General features: G+C 41.2%; 1 protein-coding gene across 11 annotated transcripts in view; it reads left to right on the top strand.

Moving 5' to 3' along the window:
• The first annotated feature begins 4,695 nt into the window (after positions 1–4,695).
• Positions 4,696–21,105, top strand: part of THRB (thyroid hormone receptor beta) — a 377,031-nt gene continuing 360,621 nt past the window's right edge. For 4 of the 11 annotated variants that reach the window (XM_082686717.1, XM_082686720.1, XM_082686723.1 and 1 more), the window contains exon 1: positions 6,402–7,281. The gene's annotated coding sequence lies outside the window, so the exon portion shown is untranslated. The other 7 variants (XM_082686716.1, XM_082686722.1, XM_082686718.1 and 4 more) reach the window with 5 other exon arrangements.

The raw sequence follows: 21,105 nt of genomic DNA, 5'->3' as shown, positions 1-21,105 counted from the left end.
TATAGTAGGCCTTGATGTCAGGTAGTGTCAGTTCTCCAGCTTTCTTTTGTTCCTTTGATATTGTGTTTTCTGTCCAGGTCTTTTGACTCTCTATATAAACTTTAGCATAAACTTTCAGATGTTGGTATCTGCAAAATACTGTTGGGATTTTGATTAGGACCACTTTGAACCTACAGATCAGTCTGGGGAGGACTGACATCTTGACAATTCCTATTCATAAGCATGGAATATATTTTCATTTCGTTAGCTCTTTTCTGATTTTGTTCATTATCATCAGTTTTTAATGTCATGAATGAGTGCAAGAATGAGTTAGAACCTTTGAAAGAAACACCAGAAAAGAACATTTGATGGCCTGAATTTATCAATTCTCTTGCCACTAATTAATTAAATCCAAAAGTGATGGCAAATTTAATCTATAGTTTATCCAAACAAATGAATGAAAGCCTCCTGATATTTGACTTATGTTTCTAATGGAATATGCTATTAAAATAAAAAAAAAAAAAAGGAAGCTGCTTTCCTGTCTTTCCAAAAGAAGCTGCTGTAATGGATGGAGCTTAAGTCCATTTCATTTTTACTGCATGGAGTGGGAAGAATACAAGATCCAGCTTTAAAAAATTATATTTCCAGGTTCTTAGTTTAATTAATAAACTTTAAAATATTGCTAAGAAAAGTAAGGAGCTATCCACAAAATTAAGGTCATTTCTCTGGTCACTGAGGGAGATAAAACTGTGTATACTTTTGAAATGTAAGAACTCAGAGAGATTTTAGGAATGACTTAAATCAATCCCTTGCATTTATTCATATGAATGGAAGAACTAGGAAAGAAATGATTAGGCCAAAGAAATACAAGTAATTAAGAGCATGGCTCAGATCAGATAAGCTCTGCATCAAATCCAACATTTGGAGCTTTCTGGATGACTTCACTTTCACCTGTATTAGAAAAAATGTCAGATATTCTAGAAACTGAATATTAGAGAAAGTTATTCCAACTTAAGATGTTTGTAGCAGCTAAGAAATGTTACAGAAAAAATATTTATGAAAATACTTTTCATAAATATTTATGAAAAATATTTTTCTAAAAACAGAGTAATTTCTTCCAAAAGATCACCATTAAAGGCTGAGACTTGTTGATCAGCAAAGGAGTCTGTTGCCAGAAGACATTATTTTTTCAAATCTGAATTCAGCCATGTATCTGAGTTGGTGCTCAATCTTTGCCAAGGTAGGAGTGTCCCTTCTCTTTCAGAGAATTGATATCCTGTTCAAAGACATGTAAGCCCCACAAGGGGAAGGATTTGGATTGCTTTGCTCACTGTTCTCTCTCCAGAGCCTATAATGGTGCCAGCCCAGGAATAGGCAGTTTGTAAATACTGTAACAAATACTTGTAAATATTTGTTGAGATAATTAATTTAGAAAACATTATCTTTCAAGAAAAGATGTTGGCCTTTGCCATTTTTCTAGATTTTCAAATAGCATAAATTATTTTTTTCAAGAATAACAGATCATATTCATCGAGCGCTTGCTATGTGCCAAACACTGTGTGCTGCATTACCTGCTTATGATCACAGGTTTTCTCACAACATCCCTATCAAGCAGGCAGGATTATTTTCTCCATTTTCACCAATGAGGAACAGAAGTGTAGAGAAGCTAGGTGACATGCACAAAATGATCAGCAAAGACACAAAGCTCAAATTTTTAACCAGTCCATTATTTGATATGAACCACAGTGGAAAGTTTTGCTCTGAGTCTGCATAAATGGAAACTCAGGCCTTCCATGTTTTTTCTGCCAGTTCTAAATTTGATTGCCTCAAATGTATCATTTATAGATGTTCAAAATGTGTTCTGCAGTTGCATCTGAAGGAGATCTATAATATCTTATACAGTGCTTTATAAACTTAGGATGAGGCAAGTTTATCGTAAAAGAGAGCTATAATATATGAAAATAGAAAGGGTCAATAAACTTATATTGCCCTCAAATTGAGAATCTCATTTAAACTGACAAAAACAAGTAAATTTGAAGTTATGACTGTGACTCCAGAAATGACTCATTCAGGGTTTTTAAGGATATGAAAATAGCCCATAATCATAAGCATCATATGTGTGTTATTATATCTAGATAAATTAGAATTTGTTCTATGAAAGTGAGTAAGATTCACCTTTATTCCCTTTCTAAACAGAAAGGATATTTTCACAGAATTTTTTTTTAAATTACATTTCCACTTTTGTTGCGTATGAACATAACTAAAAAAAAAAAAAAGAAGAAGTACACTTAATTGAAATGTTTTGGGGAGGTGTGTCATGCATGAGCCACTAGATTTCTTCTGTGATTGGCAAAGAATTTAGCAACACACTATACTTTGTGTGCGCACAGTGAACATAGCTTATTATAGTCTAATTAACAATTACTGAACTCATCTTAAACCTATCCTTCAGAGAGCTGAAAATTAAAACGAGTTTAAAAGGGTTTTCGTGGGCGCCTGGGTGGCTCAGTGGGTTAAGCCGCTGCCTTCGGCTCAGGTCATGATCTCAGGGTCCTGGGATCGAGTCCCACATCGGGCTCTCTGCTCAGCAGGGAGCCTGTTTCCTCCTCTCTCTCTCTCTGCCTGCCTCTCTGCCTACTTGTGATCTCTCTCTGTCAAATAAATAAATAAAATCTTTAAAAAAAATAATAAAAAAAAATAAAAGGGTTTTGGTATTCCTAAATTCCATTCCTCACTCACTTTTCTCCAGATGCACTTTAATTAATTAGAATCTTCATTTTTGCATAGGTTTTTTGTTTGTGGCTTAGTTCATAGGACATGATTTGTGGCTACTAGCAGAGCTTGTAATTGCTACATAGGACCATCATAGATTTGAATATTGATTGTTTTGAAGATTTTTTCATACTTACAATATTGGATAATATTTATTCACTTAACTTCGACTTTACATAACTTTGTTGAATATTTTTTGTGATAATTGTAAGAATGAACAGAAATCAGCAAATGCTACTAACTCATCTTCTAGTGTCTCATAATTGTGCTAATACCTCAGAGAGATTTACTAGAATAATTAAGAAATAATATATGCCAACAATTCTACTCCTAAGCATATGCCCAAAAGATATGAATGCATGTATTCACAAAAAGAATTATTTAAGGATTTTCATAGCTGCTTTATCTGTAATAGCCCCAAACTGGGGGGGGGGGGGGAATCCATTAATTGGAGAATGACTAACAAACTGTAGTCTATTTATATGATTGACTATCAAATAGAAATGAAAAATAAAACAACTTTCTAATCCACACAATAATGTGGACTTATCTCAAAGACATAACATTGAGTAAAAGAAACCACAGAGAAGAGAGAAAGCATTATGTGGTTCTATTTATATGATGTTCAAGAACTGGTGAAGCTAATAAATGATGGCAGAAGTAAAAAAAAATAGCATTTACACCTAGAAAGGAAGTGGTTATCAACCAGGAAGAGGTACAGAGAAACTTTCTGCATTGCTGGAAATGTCTATCTTGTTCTGGGTGGTCATTACACATAGGTATAAAAATGTAAAAATTAATCAAACTAAACACTTAGAATTTGCCAATTTTGCTGTAAATAAATTACACTTCAATTTAAAATTTTTTGTTCTGAACTTTTTTAAATATAGCCTTTTGTTTTGGAGCCATATCCTTTTTGATGTTCATAAGCCTATTTTATTATTTTAACTATCTATTTAAAGAAAAAAAGTTATGCTCTGGTGAAGTTTTGCTTGACTGATAGGTGTGTTGGGATAACATGAACTATCACAACAAATAAACTTGGGTATTTCAGTAGTTTAATATGGAAAAGTTGATTACTCAATCACTATAATAGTTGAATATGAGTGCTCTTGTTCTCTTCCATATTGTGATCGAGATGGCTTGCTAGTTCCTGCCCTGAGGCCTCAGAATCTTCTACCTCCATCTGGAAAACAAAGAGAATGTAACTAGAGAATTTTTGAAGTTTCCAGCTAATGACATGCTTGTTTTACTTAGGCCTTTCTGATCCTCCCTGTAAACAGCAGCCCCTTAATCAAGGAGCTGGGACCATGTCCCATGACTCCCAGACATGATCATATTAATCATCTCATGCCTGCCCTGTGACTTCCTCTCTTACAGGAAGCCTTATGGGGTGAACAATATAACAAGAGTTTAAAGACAGGCTCGGGCCCTGTATTTGTACCACAGGCCTCACTGGCTTCAGTTTAATCCCAGTCCTGTTGGACTTCAGGTTTTATTTATCTTCTTAGCCCAGCCATGGATGCATGAATGCATGTAAGAATGAATTTCTTCCTTGATCCAAGGCAGCACCTTGGATTTTGTAGATCCTGGTAATGAGGATGTCTTACAGATGGCTCTGATGTGCCCTCTCAAAGCAGCTAGATTGGAACATGGGGCCATATGCTCTAAAGTTTGAATAGTATTTTTGCCTTCAGTCAGGTCCCCAGAAAATTATTCCTCCATTGTCTGCCTTTGTGAAAATTAAGAAAAAGAAATGCCTCATTTTGCTGTCAGTCCTGGTTTGCCATCATGCAGTCAGTCATCAGAGGGTCAATTCATGGAATCCTTAGTAGTTCATGTTGTTTCAATAATGTTGCATTAAAATTGCCTTCCCCCATTGTTATATAACATTGTTACAATCATAGTCTCATGAATTGTTTGAATAACATCATGCTATTTATTTCATGTTGTAATTTACTCTTTATTTCAGAAGTTTCCAGGCAAAATGAGACCAGAAAAACAAAGTCATTTGAACAAAGGGAAGCAACAGTGTTTGTTATACTTCATTCTCTGTATGATGTTTCCTTTTAAGAAGAAAGTTAGCTCCAAGTTATACTCAGGAAAAGAAAAAAAAAAAAAATCAAAGTTCCAACAGGGTTAGGGCCTCTTATCCACTTTTGTGAGAGAAGGTTGGCATCACACTCCTCCTACTCCTCCCCCTTCCCCCCAATTCCTAAGTAATTCACATGGCTCCATGGCCCCTGTGAACACCAGGCTGTCAACCTTCCTGGCCTGTTAGAGCCAAGCTTTTTCCTCAGTGGCCAGAGTTTTCACCCACAGTTAGCCACCAGAGGGCCGCCTATTTGGAAAAAAAAGGGGGGGGGGGCAGACTCCACAGCTTTTCTCCAAACCAACCAAAACATCCCAGGGCAGCTTTGGAGCAAAGCCCAGGAACTTGCCTGCAAGGGAGGACAACTTCTGTCCAGCTACAAAACCCGCAAGTCCTATATGGTATAGCTTTATTACAAGGGAAAAATAAAACCAAGCCCGGATTTATCACCGACAACCGAAGGGATTTAAGGTCCGTGGAGAGGGAGGCCGCTCCCTCTCGCCAGGGAGTCTTGAGGTCTGCGACTTTTCTCTCTTGAAGTACCTGAAATACTGTGCATCCAGGCTTAGGCAACAGTTTCCGAATTCCTGACAGTTGTGGTTGTTAATGCTGTTCGCTAGGGTGGTGGCTTCTCGCCCCTTTCCGTGGGATGCTCACAAGACACTGGAATAAGTCACGTCACTGGCTGGAAATCTGGAAAAGTCTCCAATAAATCATCTATACATTGTTCAGGCAGTTGAGGATACAAATCGTTATAGCTCTATCTCATTGCTGTACGAATAAATGTGTATATTGAATAATGAAGTAGGAACTGATTTAATATCCTCCACGAGAAAATAATTGTGCTCTCTCGTCAAAATAGTTTTTTTGCAACTATAGTTTCGTACAGACTGCAGTTTTTAGCTTTTTGGGTACTCAATATTTTTACAAGCATTCTTCTAGCCCAGAATGCAGCTGCCCGCTTCATTTTCTCCCAACCTAAAAACCCTTGGCTTTCAAGACTTAGACTTGAGGTGGGGGGCGGGGGGGGGGCATTTTAAAAATTCATATTTGCCGGGGGCATAACTCTTCAAGAGTATAAATTACTTTTGTCTTCCGGGTTTTATTTGTACAGATCCAGGGCAAGAACAAAATCATAGGGCTGCTCTTCTGGAACCTGTGGAGTGTCTCAACTTTGCACACATCTTCCAGGATGTGCATAATTGGGGCGGAGGGGTGTCTTGCTCGAAAGCAAGTCAGGTATTTTCCAAACTATCATGGGGGATGGGGGGTAGGGGGCTGGGTGACCGCAAGGGAACTCTAGACTACCCGGCCCGTGGGAGGCCCCAGGAGGAGCCAGAGCGCTCTGCCGGCCCGACACGCGCCACAAGTGGTTTGGAGAAAGAGGGAGGAGCGTGATGGCAGGGGCCGCGCAGGTCTTGCGGGGCAAAGAAAAGTCCGTGCTTCTGGAAGGTCCCCCGCCTTCTTGTCACTCGTTCCCCATTTCTTCCTTTTTTCCCACCAGAGGAATGACGCCCAAACCCGAACCTCGGTGCGCACGCCGCCGGGTGGGTGGACGCGCGGCCACCCAAACCACCGCAACACTGCCACTCTGGGAAGGGCACCCTGGGTGGAGGGCACCGCCAGGACGGGGAGGAGAGGGAGCGCCCGAACCTGGGGAGGCAGGTGCGGAGGCGGCCGGCCCGGGGCGGTGTGCACGTGGGCCGCTGGGTAGGGGTCCGCGAGCGCAGAGGGGCGGACACTTCTGGGCGCCAGTCCCGGGCCGAGCGGCGGGCGTCGGGTGCCAGCCGGGCGGCTCCGGACGGTCGCGGCGGCGGGGCGAGCCGCTGGGAGGCCATTTCCTCGCTGCGCCCCTGGCGGAGCCGGGTTTGCTTGCTCTTGGCCGCCGCCGCCGCCGCCGCCGCCGCGCGAGTGGGATCGCCGCGAGGGTTGAAGGGGAAACCAGGTCACCGGTTCGCAGACGCGGCACTGAGCCGGCGCCCCGGGCCCCGAGTAAGGCAGCGCCCGGAGAGCTGGCCGGGGCGGGCCGGGCGCGCGGGGGGCCCGGAGAGGCGGGGACACGGGTGCCCTGACCACACTCGCTTTCTACGCCTATAAAAGTGGAGTGGCCGGGGAGGGCCGCCGCGGCCCTGGCGGCGGCCGCCTCTCTTCGCCCAAGGAGTTGACATTTTGCAGGACTCGCGCGACGTCCCGTCGCCTGCGCTCCCCGGGACCCCGCCGCCGGGAGGAGGGGGCGGAGGAGGGTGGAGACTGCGGGGCTTGGCCAAGGAAGGCGCACATCCTCGGGCGGGCGGCCGTGACGCGGCGGGGATTAACTTTGCATGAATAATGTGAGTGCGCTTGGAAAGGAGACCTTCGGTTCCCCGGGCTCGGGGCAAGCGCCCGCAGGCTGCCTTCCCCGGGCAGGGGCGCTCAACCCAACCGTCTCGAGGGCACTGGTAATTTGGCGAGAGGACTGCGCGGAGGCGGGGGCGTGTGGGGGAGGGGGAGAAGGAGGAGGGGGCGGCAGCTCCAACTGTCCAGAAGGGTGGGCAGGCTGGCGGCGGGGGTGTCGCGGAAACCTGAGGGGTGCGGGCGGCGAAGCTGGGCGCGCAGGCGGGCGGGCAGGCGAGTGTGTGTGTGTGGTGGGGGGGGTGGCGGATTGTCAGCCGCCGCGTTACCTGCCTCCGCCGGGTTCTGCACCCCGGGTCCGGGAGGAGGTGCCCCTCATGCTCCGGCACCGCGCGGCAGCAGTCCGGGAGACCCAGCGTGGGCAGTGGTGGAGCCGGGTGGCTGGGGGCCCGCTCCAATCGCGCGGCTCCGTTCCTCAAACCCCCAAGCCCAGCTGTTGACAGGCTCCTTGTGAAATGGAGTTTGGCATCCTCAGCGCCGAACCGAGTGGAAGTTTCCATGATGAGGAAGTTCTGTGACACGGGGGTTCGGAAAAGGTTGGCAGACACCGGCGGGAGGGGGGGGGCGGCGCGGAGCGGGAGGCGGTTTAAAGGGACTGTGGGTCCCTCATCCCCCTTTTTTCTCTCCTGCTCCGGAACTCCGGGGTTTGGAAAGGAGAATAATCCTGAATGTTGGCGTGCGCTGTTGCCGGTGCCTGGCGACTTGGCTTCTCCCCGCCTCCTCGGGGACTCGGTGGCGATTTCGCTAGCCTCCTGGGTCGCGCTTCTTTGCCTTGCTCCTCTTTTGACGCAGCATCTTCCTCTGGGTCGCCTCGAGTTGGTTCTGGCAACCAGGAGTTGTGCCAGCTGTGCTCTCCCCCGCCCCGGCCTCCCGGCCCCCGACCTCTTGCGGAGGAGGACTAAACTGGGGGAGGTTTTCTGTTTTTTTTTTTTTTTTTTGGTTTTTGGTTTTTTACCCCTAATATAGATCGCTTCTTCTTGGCTGCGGTTGTCATTTTGGAGGATGATTTCCCAGTGATTATTGTTGAATATTGTTGGATAATTAATGGATATTAATCCATTGTTGGATTAATATTAGTGCTAATTCTTAAGCCTTCCGATTTGTTGGCGGAGGGGGGGGGATCATGGGTTTGTTTGTTTGTTTGTTTGTTTTTAGTTTACTAAAGGTTAAATGTATAATTTTCCCCAAATAGGAAATTTTACAGAGAGGGTCTAGATGCTTAACAATTCATAAACTGAATAAAAGAAAGAGTAAAGAGTTTACCTGAACAAACGAGTTCAGACTCTCCATCCTCCCTTCTCCACACATGTTTGAAATTTGTGAAGATTCAAATACTGTGCCTAATCGTGGGTAAATAAATTTGAAACAAAGTCTTCCTCTTAGCCTGTTAGTGGTCTTAGGTGCAAGTGAGATGCAGTTTTAAAGACCAGTTTTGAAGTTCAAAAACTGAAGCATTCCTTGGACAGTGTGTTAATGATAGAGCACAGCAGTTTTTATAATGGTAAATGTATTGGATCATGTAGACCTGTTGAGCAATATCTTTACACTATTTGGCTTTATTTTAGTTTAGTATGTTTATTGCATTTTAATACTATGTAGCACGTACTAGATTACAAAGTAATAAAAATTGCATTTTAGTCAGAATATTCCGTGATTCATTCTGAAAATTCACAGTGACTGATCTGCTCCCTAATTCACTTCTGCTTATCTTTCTTATTCTGAAACAGGTCAGGGACTAAGAAACATTAAAGAGAAAGGTTTTTGCAAACTGAGGGCTGGGACATGGGAGGGGGAGAAGGGGGAAGAAGAGACTGGTTGGGTTGTGGACTTTGGGGAAGGTAAGTGCTATGGTGAGTGCTGTGAGGTGTGTAAACCTGGCAATTCACAGACCTGTACCTCTGGGACTAATAATATTATATGTTAATAAATAAATAATTTTTTTTAAGAGAAAGCTTTTTGAACAGTGGATGTTTTTAGGAGTTTTCATGCCAATTGGCTAAGGGTTTTAATTGAGGCTAACAGAAATTCAATAGTAAGTGATTTGTTTGGGGTACTACATGGGGAGGCATTGATGAACAATCATTTATTATTTGTACATGTTAAACTGATACTATCAGAATCTTATTTTTAATGAATGTCAAAGTTTGATATATATTGGAAGTGGGACCATCTGGTAGTAGATATGATTTGTTTTTCTTTTTTAGTGAGTGAGAGTAAGTGCTACTAAATATAGCCCTAGAACCATTTTTTTAATGAAGCAATTCCTGTTGGCATTATAATGCAAAGGCATAATTTTATTGACATTGGAATATTGTTTTATGGAGTAACTGAATTTACAAGAGGAATAAACATTCCACTTCTCCCCTTTTAGATTCTTTATTTTGCCATCATAACAAATCAAGACAACTTCTTTTTAATCTAGCATTTTTGGGAAAAGGTGATTTCTTAAAATTTCCTTAGGAGAAGAGAGAGCTGTGGATTCCTTTTCTTTCCTGGTATTTTGCAGTTGTTTGAAGGACAGCATGTGTGGAGGCACAAATGGGTTTGCAAGTTTGTTTTTTGGAGTTTTTTTTAGTAAGCTCATATTTTTGATGGAAATCTGAGTAGGGGTGATTGGTTTCTTTAGCTCCTTTTTGTCATTGTAACGTAAGATTTTGTGTCACCTTCTTAAAAAGCCCTTCCATGACCATGTCAGCAAGGGCAGTCCCTCATTCCTTCTTAGAACCATCATACTGTTTTTAGTTTATTTCTTTTTCTTTCTCTTTTTCCTCCTTCCTTGAGCTTATTTGCAATCTGAATTGCCATTTAAGTTGGTACTTGTTGAAGACCTATCCCCCTGTCTAGAATCTAGAGTCCATGAGAAAGAGGCTTGACTTCCTCTGTAACTCGTGGTTCTCCAGCATCTTACATAGTGCTTGGCACTCAGAGCTGGAGAAATCTTTGTTAAATAAATGAATGGTTATGCCCAAACATATTCTTAAAAATACCTAAGCATCCTAAGTGGGTACCAACTGGGTATGTCAAGACCTGTGCCTGTATATGTCTGTGTGTCTCCCCCTGACCTTCTTTATTTTCGGAGAGGAAAGGTAGTCCCATTCTATAAAGTGACAATGCTGCGAGTTATTTCTGCATGTTCTTCCTGAGGTCATTTGCCTGGAGTGCACAGAAATTCTCTGCAGCAGTTTGTCTTATACTTTACCTTGATTCCCTGAAGACATTGACCTTCAACTTCCTGGGGATCAACAGAATCTTGATGAGTTCCAGAGGCATTGTCAGTGCTAAGAGTGAAATTCCAGGGAACAGACATCACTGATGATAGCAGTGCCTTCTCCCTCAGCAGGTTCAGGCAGTGCCTCTGGCCTTGGAAGCCTAACGGGACCAAGGGCCTGTGGTGGTATAGTTGCTCTACAAAAGTAGCAGTTGGGGCAGGGGCAAAATCGGACTGTCAGGGTATACTACAAGACTGAAAAGGCCCTTAGGGGTAGATTTGAAAAGAACCTGCTGGTGAGTGGGTGTTGTAAGTAAAGTCATTCGACCTTGCTCCTTGGCCTCTTTTCACACTTCCATAAACAGACTCTGAACCAGAAGATTGTGGGAAATACTGCATTATCTGAATTTTCAAGGGACCAAGGTGTGATACCCAAACAGTCATCTCCAAATGAGCTATTCATGGGAACTCTTTCGACAATTGAGACAAAAATGAAATTACAATGGGTGATTATAGTAATTTGTTTTTGTTTATAGAGTAGGGACTTTCAGAAATGTGTCTGCAAAGTATAGTAAACTATACTATATATGCATAGTAAAAAATCCCACAAAATGATGACATTGGTAAAGTGGTAGGGGAAGAAAGATCAAAATTGTATACAGGGGTAAAGATAATTAAACTGAAATCCTAAGTGTTTATTGCTTTGGGATATTGCTAAGCTCTGAGCTTCCCAGTGGCCAAGTTAGCAGGAAAAAACAGGGTCCAGAAATGGTAGGTATGCATTAAAGTTGTAAGGATACCTCATGTAACATTTGTAGAGGGCTTACTATGGGGTCTGGCAACTAGTATGTATTTCCACAAAATATCAAATCATGGGGTGGCCAGTACTTGAATTTCAGTTGTACAGAAAATGAAGTATTTGGTCGTCTTTTATGAGAATAAAAAATGCATAAGGCATAATGATGAAAAGAAACCCCGTGGGAGTTTGTCTTTAGGAGTCTGAGCTGCTGTGGTTCAGCAGTGGAGATTCTGGCAGTTGTCCTCAGTGCAAAAATAGAGCTCAGAAAACCTAGAGGAATGAATGGTTAACATGTTCTTTAGGCCGACTTTCTCAAATATCCAGTGTCTCAGCCAGCTTTTGACTAGAGCAATCTGAGAGGACAGGACAGCCAGGTACTTGAAAATGACCCTATGGCCATAAACCCTCTGAACAAGTGATCTTGACACTTTGCTTTAGTTTCTATAGCTCTTATCACTCTGCAGAGCATTTTGGTTTTGTTTCCATTTGTCTCCCCCTCTAAACTGGGATGAAAGACTATGGGTTTATTCATCCTTGACTCCCCAGCACCTAGCAAAGACTTGGACACATGGGCACAGGGAAACACTTGTTGGAAGACTGAGCGGGAGAGGGAAAAGGGGTGGTGCTTCTCTGTCTCTTCTGATATTGGTATTAAAGTGTCATCTTTGGACTTTGTTTTGCCCAAGTTGAATGTTCGCTGCCTGGATTGAATTATATGTCTATATCATAGCTAGAAGGGCTTGTTCTAGTGTCTGAACTAGTTGAGCAAAGGATGGCAAATTAACTCCTTGCTTTATTTACAGTAATTTTGATTATTTGACTTGATTTCTCATTCAATCTACAAAAATGTGTGTACCTACTATGTGCCTGGTTCCGCCAGTCATTTTGCAGCTCAGTGTGCTGCCTAGTGACCTGTAAGACAATATGCATGTATTAATACAAAGGGATCAAGAAACGGTCTCCATTGTGATAGAATAGATATGCCCATTGGGCATCCTCATAGGGCCCCCTAGACAAAATCAAGTTATTTTCATCTGAGGAGGTGATTGTTTTGTGGTTTCTCTAGCCTATGTGAATTCATGTAAATTGCAGTAGGATTCCGCCAGAATTCCCTTGGTATCCAACCTGTGTGGGATTGAATATATTTACACCAGTGAATCTCTGATTAAGGATGTTCACTCTTCACCTTAAGTTCTCAAATTTGTTAGTCAATTATGATGTTTAAGAAGTTGGGGAGGGGGAAGGATCCAAATCACTGAGTCACAGATCATGTATTTCCATATGCTTCTCTTAACAATCTGGCCAACTGACAGCTAGGCTGGTGCTCGTGTTGTTTGGTCCATACTGTCCTAATTTCAAGGGACTTTGGAGACTTTATGTGCTGGCAACTGTTCTTGTGCAGTACTATTTTTATTGAGTGAGGAACTGAGCTCTGCTGTGGACTTAGGTATCTTTTCCAAACGGCAAGTTAGGAGAGCCTGGAAATAAGACCCAGAAACCTTGACTCTGTGTCCCCAGAAGCTTATTGTAGCCTTTCCATTATGATAGTTGGACACTCTAACATAAACATATCTGCCTGTAACACATAACAACATATATTATAATGTGTACTGTGTATATAACAGTGTAACTGTGTACCACATATACAGGCGTATGTGCTGAGTGACAGTAACAGATAACAACTAGGAAAGGACTGATCCAAACTAAATTCCTCATTCAACTTCCTAGTTCCAAATGAGAGGCTCCATGCATCATGGTTTCTCTTCCGTGGGGTTTATTCAGAAAGTCATGCGTGATAAGCTGAGTGAAGTAAAAGCCTGGACAAAGGAATGCCAGTTGACAGCAGGTATATCCTCTTAATTTGGAAAATACACTTTTGTGACTCTTCCGGGGGTTTCAGGAATGTTTTTGTTGAGAAGAGTAGAGAAGATAGTCATGGTTTTTGTGGCATTTTGCATGATCATGATATTCAGGAACCCATGGAATATTCTGACTCATGATGTACACTGTTCAGTGGCTCTCAAGATGGTTCAGATATACTTTTCCCCTTTAGACTCTGTTTTCTCAGATTTCAACAATGCTTGCACAGAATAGGTGCTCAGAAAATAATGATTGACGATAATGATTCTGACATTCCTGGGTTTGGGTCAACTTTTTCATATTTCTCTCCAATATGCAAAAGTGTGTCAGCAACTTGCGTGTCTGTGCAAGCAGAATCTGCCTCTGTGACAAGTGTGTGTCATGTTCTTACACAGTGAAACAGGCAGTGCTTGTCTCTGGCTTCAGCTGTGGTTCCCAGGCCCAGCTTCCAAATTATGGTGAGAAATGCCACAGCCACACTGATTCCCAGGCTAAAAACCCTGTCATCACTTTGAGTCCTCATCCATATTCCTGAATATTTTGGCAAATCTTCATCTTATTTTACATTTTACTTATTTAACTAGTTACTTATGTTACTCTATGGTCAATTCTGTTTGGGAAATCATGAGTTTAACAACTTAATGCAAGAATTTTTCAGAGATTTGTTGTTGTTGTTGTTTATGCTAGGTTGTACTAGGAATTCCAAAAGGGAGACCAAGTAACAAAACTTACTTGGTCACCATATTCTTTGTGTGTGTGAGTGTAGGTGTGTGTGTAAAAACTCAAATGGCTGAAGTTCAGTGCAAGAAGTTGTGAGGTTCACAGCATTACACTTTAAAAAATTGGCCTAATTTGTTTTGAGCTCTGACTACATTTTATAATAACTGATCACTCCTATGAGCAGCTTCAGCCCCCACAGCAGAACCTTGCTGCTTTTTCACACAAAAAGTTCTATCAGTTTGTTTTCAACACTGATTCATGTTACCACTGTAGAAGTGTTTTTGCAATGATGTAAAAATCATGCTAAATTACTGTTACTTTTTAAATATTATAATCTTTTCTTGACTTTATTTCTGATATTTAGATGTATTAATTTACAATTGCCAGAGAATGGTTTATTTCTGCCATATGTGGTTTTGTTTGCTTTTTTGAATTTTCACCTAAGCTTCACTATAATTTCTACTCCAATCCCAACATCTAGAGATCTAGAATAATGTGTTTGTATCTGAATTATAGCTATAGTAAGGGGAAGTATAAGGTTGTATATTCTTGTATTATCTGTCCTTTGATTAAAAAAAAAAAAAAAGAACCAGGGAAACCTTACACAGAAAAAATCTTTAAAAAAACACTTTCAGTTATGGCCTATGTGGATGATGAACATATCAGCTGATCCTGTAGTATAGTAGTTGGAAGGGATTTGAAAAACATCTTGTCCCCCTGAGGCAACTCAAAAACACAACACAACACAACAAAACCCCTAGGCATTTGGCTTCTTAGTTTGATCTCACACTCTATAGTTTCATAAACACAAGGTATTGTTAAGAGTACATTCCATACCCTGGAATGTACTCTACATGCATTCATTTCTGTTAATCAAGAATATATGTTTGGATTTATATTTACTGAGGTTCCCACAAAAATCAAGCCTTAAGGGACGCCTGGGTGGCTCAGTGGGTTAAACCGCTGCCTTCGGCTCAGGTCATGATCTCAGGGTCCTGGGATCGAGTCCCGCATCGGGCTCTCTGCTCAGCAGGCAGCCTGCTTCCCTCTCTCTCTGCCTGCCTCTCCATCTACTTGTGATCTCTCTCTGTCAAATAAATAAATAAAATCTTTAAAAAAAAAATCAAGCCTTAAAATGAGTAAACTTATTTTTTTTTAATCCTGTCCATCCTTCCATTCCTCTATCTTTCTATCTCTCCTTCTGTACCTCTGTACCACTACCCATCATCCACCCGTCCCCATCCATATATGCATTGGACATCTGCTGGGTGCCCAGGTCTGTGGTAGGTGTGAAGACACAGGGTAAAATGTGAAGACACATGATAAAAATCCTTGCTATGGAGATGCTCAGGGATTCCTGAGGCAATCTACAAAAGTTAATTTGGTGTATAACAGTGTTTCTCCACCTCAACCATCTCTGCCATAGAGGGCTGCCCTGTGTATTGTAGGATGTTGAGTGGCATCACTGGTCTCTACCAACTAGACGTCAATAGCTCCCCCCATACCCCAGTCGCAGTTATCAAAAGTGTCTCCAGCTATTGCCAAATGTCTTGTGGGAGGCAAAAATCACCCCTCCTGCAAACCACGGGTATAGAGTAAAGAACCAGGTTTGTGGAGTGGGAATGTGTGCATTCAAAGTTTTACCTGGCTTTGTTGCATGTACTCAGTTTCTCATTAAATAGGATCAGGTAGCATTTGACCCACAGCTAAGTGTTCCTAAATATTAGCTATTGTATTGATGGTAGAATTAATACTTCAACAGGCAATTATAATATTAATAAGTTCTATGATGGAGTAATTAAGAACTCAGTGAGAACTCGGAGCTGGGAGTGGGGTGAGTTCTAGGCAGTAAGAACACCATACACCAACATATGAAGTGGGGTAAAAGTGTGGACCCTTTGGGAATCTGCAGGAAGCCAGATCTGACTGATGCTCAATGGACAATAAATGAGGTTGTTGGAACAAGTAGGAGTCACACGGTGGAGACTTTTTTGGCCAGTAAAGAAGATAAAGTAAGGAAGTAAGGAAGTTAGACTTTGTCTTAATAGCATGAAGAGAATAAAGAATGTTCAGAAAGTCAGATTTTTATTTTAGAAGCATTCTTTGGGATACGTCTTCAATGGGAGAGAGACTAGAAATGATGAGCCCAGTTAGAGACTCTTGGAATAATCCACTGAGAGATGAAGGCTGTCAGAACCGAGACAGTTACATGTTGCTGTGATGTCTTTGGGAACAGATTTCACTTTTTCCAAGATGTGGCAAAATTTTTCTAAGTTAATTCCAATAATGAATATTTTTAGCAAGATGGCTCTACATTTGGGAGAATTTCAAGTTTAATTTGAAAGCAGATTACATGATAGATTCTCTTTAGAATGTTTTCAAATAAAGCTTAATTTAAAGACCATCTCACAGCCTATTCATAGCTGAATATTACTCAAGGGTTTCTCTGCTATTGTATACATATGTCTACAATTCCCAGTCAGACAGAAACGTACTCCTACACAGCTACATTGAATTATTGACATTGTTGTGTTCAAATTCATTATTTAGTATTAAGTATTGATTTTCTGAGTGATAGAGATTTTATTTCTTTAATGATCAAAATTAGAGATGGATAGAGAAGATGAATGGATGAATGAATGAATAGAATAAAACCATTTTGGACAAGTCTTTTCACTTATCTGTGTTTTAATTTTCTTAGTCATAAAACAGTAAAATTTATCTGGATAAATTAGGTAATCTCAAAGTTATCCTTAGTGCAGAGGCTGGCAAACATTTTGTATAGTGGGCCATATAGTATTTTCAGTTTTTCAGGACATACAATCTCCACTGAGACTATTCAATTCAGCTGTCATAGTGTGAAAGCAGCTGTAGATAGTATGTGAATAAATGCTCATGTCTGTGTACCAATAACCTTATTTACAAAAACAGAAGATGGGTTGTGGTTTGCTAATCCCTACTAGGCTGACAGGAATACAATAGAAATATAATATGAGCCACATATGTGGTTTGAAATTTTATTATAGTCACATTACAAATAAATAAAAGCAACCAGTGGATTCAATTTCAATAATATGTTTATTTCACCTGATATATTCAAATTATTACTAATTTGTAATCAATACAAAAATATTAATGAGCTGTTTTAATTTTTTGTATTAAATCTTCAATAGCTGGTGTGTACTTTAGACTTGTAACACATTTCAACTTTAACTAGTCATATTTCAAGTTGGCTAGTAGCTGCTATAATTGGATAATATGACTTTAGGCCCAAAAAATGCAATTTACCCAATTCCACACAAAAAGAAATTATCTGCATTATTTCGAGTGATCGAGAAACTTTTCTTTTTTTTTTTTTTTTTATTTTGCCACATATATAGAGGTTAGGAAAACACTTCACTTTGAAATAAAGAATGCACAGTGGCTAAAACAAACAGTTTATTTTTCACTCCTGTGCTGTTGAAAACTGCTCTTCCTGACTGGTAGCTATGCTCCACAGCCATTCGGGAGAGTCTCAGTTCCTTTGGTCTTGGGCTCCTCCTTCCACTCATGGCTGCCACGATCATGTCTTCATTGCATCGGACCCCTGGCAGGGAATGAGAGAGTGAAGTACATTGGCTTCTTCACTACCATGGCTTGACAGTGATACAAAACCATTTCGCTCAGATTCCAGTGGTGAGAACAAATTGTGTGTCCCCACCTAAGTGAAGCGGGATCCATAGTCCCAACTTGACAGCCGCTGTCCAATGATGACTCTAGAGCAGCGAAAGAGGAGCAGGAAGTCCTTGGTGGTCAGGGAGCTGTCTTCCCCATGTACTACTCTGTTTTTAAACTCTCATCTGGCCTTCATCGTATCACATCACTGTCTTGTTACTTCTGAAGGCACTGACCAGTGACGAAAACATCTTGATGGCCATGAGGTAAACCTTTCTATTCTTTGGTACGGTACCATCCTCCTGTCTGACCTAATTCTCTTTCCTCACTTCCTTCTTATTCGTGTGGGGTCATCTTTAATCTTGCTGGACCCGACTTTTCCTTGTAGTCTTTGACCATCATTTTTATTGCCTTGGTAGATTTATGTGGATCATAAAATGCGCATAGTATTGGGAGTTTGCCGATCAATCTTGATAGTACTGGCACAGGATTAGAGCGCTGATTTTCTAAGGGAAACCAAAATTCAGAGTAGAGATATGAGGAAACAGAGGCCAGAGCTGATTCTTGATGTATTGACAGAGGTACTGAAGCCATTTTCCTGGAATCATTTTACAGAACTTCAGACTGTTTAAATAAATGACTCATTACATAATATCTTGACTAAAAATACCAATTTTCCTAGTATTTATCTTATTGTTGCTGACTACAATGGAGACCCCTCTTTTTTTTTTTTTTTTTTTTTAGACATAGGGGGTGTTTGCTTGTTTTCTTCCCAAATTACAAACGTGCTTTATCAAATATTCAGCGTGTTCTATAGAAGTGCCTCTCCTGAAGGAAATGTAAGAGGGGCATGAATAATAAAGGTGAGGTAAGTGAAAAGAACAAAGAAGCCTTTTCCTTCTAACTATGCATATTTTACCTTTCTGGAAACCTTATTATTTAATTATGATTAAAGTGTCTTATTCTAAGAAGTAAGGAAATGCAAAGAACACATACATCTTGGATTATTAAGAAATAAGGCTAACCAGTGATAAGAAATGTCATGCTGAGGACATGTGAAAGAAAAAGAAGTAATTGTATCCTTTTAAATTAGCCTGGGTAGGGTTGTCTTCAACTCCACAAGCCTATTTTTATAAAGTATTTTGCAGTGCTTTCGAAAATTAAATTTTGCAATATTAAGAAGTTAATCCTGATAAATGCCTCTCAGGTACAGAATCCAGCTAATTAATTCTTGATATTCCATAAGAGGGAAGAAATAATTCTCTGAATAATCCCTAACTTGTTACTGGCCCATCACCGGGGTCTCTGGGGTCCGGGTGACTCACAGTGTAGGCGCCGGTAATGTCTCATTCTAAAGTCCCATCACAGAGCAAGGAGAAGAAATTCTCCCCCCCCCCCACACACACACCTCTGTTGGCCAAGTGTGTTGTGAAGAGGGGAGAACTGAGGGTTGTGGGTCCTGGATTGGTTGACGGCTGAGGCACTGGAGAGAGATCAGGATGTGGGGTGCTGGACATCCACACAGGTGTTGAGTTGGATATCTGGCTTTGCCCCTTCTAGCTGATAGTCTCTCCTGCAAGCTACTTAACTGCATTAAACTTAAGTCATGCTATCTGTGCAGTGGAAAGAATCCTAGTACTTACACCATAGCATTGTGGAAGAGATCATGTGAGATCATGGTTATTAACCACTTTGCCAGGACATAGTGCCTGGCGAGTGCTCAATAATTTTATATTATCATTTTATTACTGCAAAAATTGTAAAATCAATTGCATTCAGTAAGCCTGTATCCTGGAGATCTAGATCACTGATGTCCAAAAGGCAGGAAATAAAGAAAGAGACCCAGCAGTTAACATCTGAGTTTCTGGAATCATTTTGCATCATTAATTATTCTGTGTTTAGTTTTATGATGTGTTTATTGGTACAGTCTTCCTTTTATAGATGACCTAGCATTTTTCAATATTAAGAGATATGTTCTATGGTCAATCGTTAAAGTTACTGAACCCTCAGTTTTGGAGGAAAGTAAGAATAATAGATGTTCAGTTACCTGCCCACGGCTCCAAACTCTTGAACACACATTTGACTCCCCTGCTTGTAGTGACTATGATGTATAAGCTGAGTACCTCACTTCCTTTTTGTCATCGCTGCTACACCCCTCTCTTATTCCGATACTTTTCTACTGTTCACATTGAAATGTCTTCACTTAAAATCCATTACCTATTTTTCCCTGCTTCTGTTTTAACCCAGCTTCCCCAAATCCTTCATTTGAGGAGCTCCCAAAACCCTGCCCTGATTAGTTAGGATTGAGATCTAAATTCTTTCTAGTTCTGCCCTGCTTCAAACATGCCATTTCAATGACAGGTTTTCTCACCCCTTTGTCCAAGGTAATATTACATAGTTAGTCAATTACTATATTTATTTCTTCACTGTGCAGTGTCCAAACCTCATATCAGTCAATGAAATAGATATTTCTTTGCCAAATTTCAAGTTCCAAGAGGGCAGGGACTGTGTGTGGAACAAGTTTAGTGGAGTCTAGAAAGTAGGCCCAGAAAGTGGGTGCTGAGTAAGGCTTTCTTGCTGTTTTGACCAACCACACGTAGGCTGTTTTCATATAATCAGGATGAATCTAATTTTAAAATGAACAACGCGTGTGTCCTCAGATGAACTAGAATATACACTTACAAGGCCCTGCTGTCCTGCATTATAAATAAGGGAATAGGTTGTCCGGCAGGAAAAAGCTCTGCTGTCCTTTTTCCTTTTTCTTTAAAAAAAAGAAAGAAAGAAAAAGCTATCCACACATAAGAACTGAGATAGAAGATCTTCCCATCTCCTCAACTAAGTTGACAAGAAATCAGGGCCACGAAGTAGATGCTCTCTGCAAAGATGAAACCCAGCAAAAACCCACAATCCGAGAAGAGTGGCTTCTGAGGGTTTGTATAGAAAAGCCCTTAAGAATGGCTTGCTGTAGATAGACCTGGAACTTGGCAGCCTGATTCTTCAACTTGTATAACAACGAGGACTTCTTTAAGTGATGGGTTCGAGTTTCTCCGGGGACAACATTCTGAGACATGACTCTTGGACGGACGTGTTGCTGCAGTGGCATTTTTCACAACACCTAGCTTTTGTGTAGACTTTTTCTGTTTCTTAAGATCTTAGTGTCTCAGAGTTCCCATTACATGGAAGATAAATGATTTAACACTGCCCAGAACCGGTTTACAATTCACTTCTCTTCTTTGTCTAGCAGGGTTTTGAAATAACTGTTTCATTTTTGTTATTTTGTGGTTGTAAATCCCCACCAGTGATTCATTAAAGTTCCGTTTGAACCATGGCTGTGGTTGGTCTTCATCTCTGCCTCTTCCCAGTGCTAGAGTAAGACCCCCCTCTAAGAGTCAAGTGTTGCTACTTAGTTGAGTTCTTGCCGAAGTTTGACTTTAGGGGCATCTGAAACTCATAGGGCTTATGTTTGCATTTCTTTCCATCCTTAAGCAAAAGATGTGGTTTTGTTTATTCTCTCAATGGGAGAGAAAGGAATGTGCCTGGAGTTGTGTTTCTGATGGTCTGAAAGAAGTGGGACCAGCGCCTGCAGCTCAGAGGAGCCCAATGATTCTGTGCTCATGGACCTTAAGGATG

This window comes from Mustela nivalis (genome assembly GCF_964662115.1).
Source record: "Mustela nivalis genome assembly, chromosome: 1".
Taxonomy (NCBI): domain Eukaryota; kingdom Metazoa; phylum Chordata; class Mammalia; order Carnivora; family Mustelidae; genus Mustela; species Mustela nivalis.
This window is presented reverse-complemented; position numbering and strand designations above follow the sequence as displayed.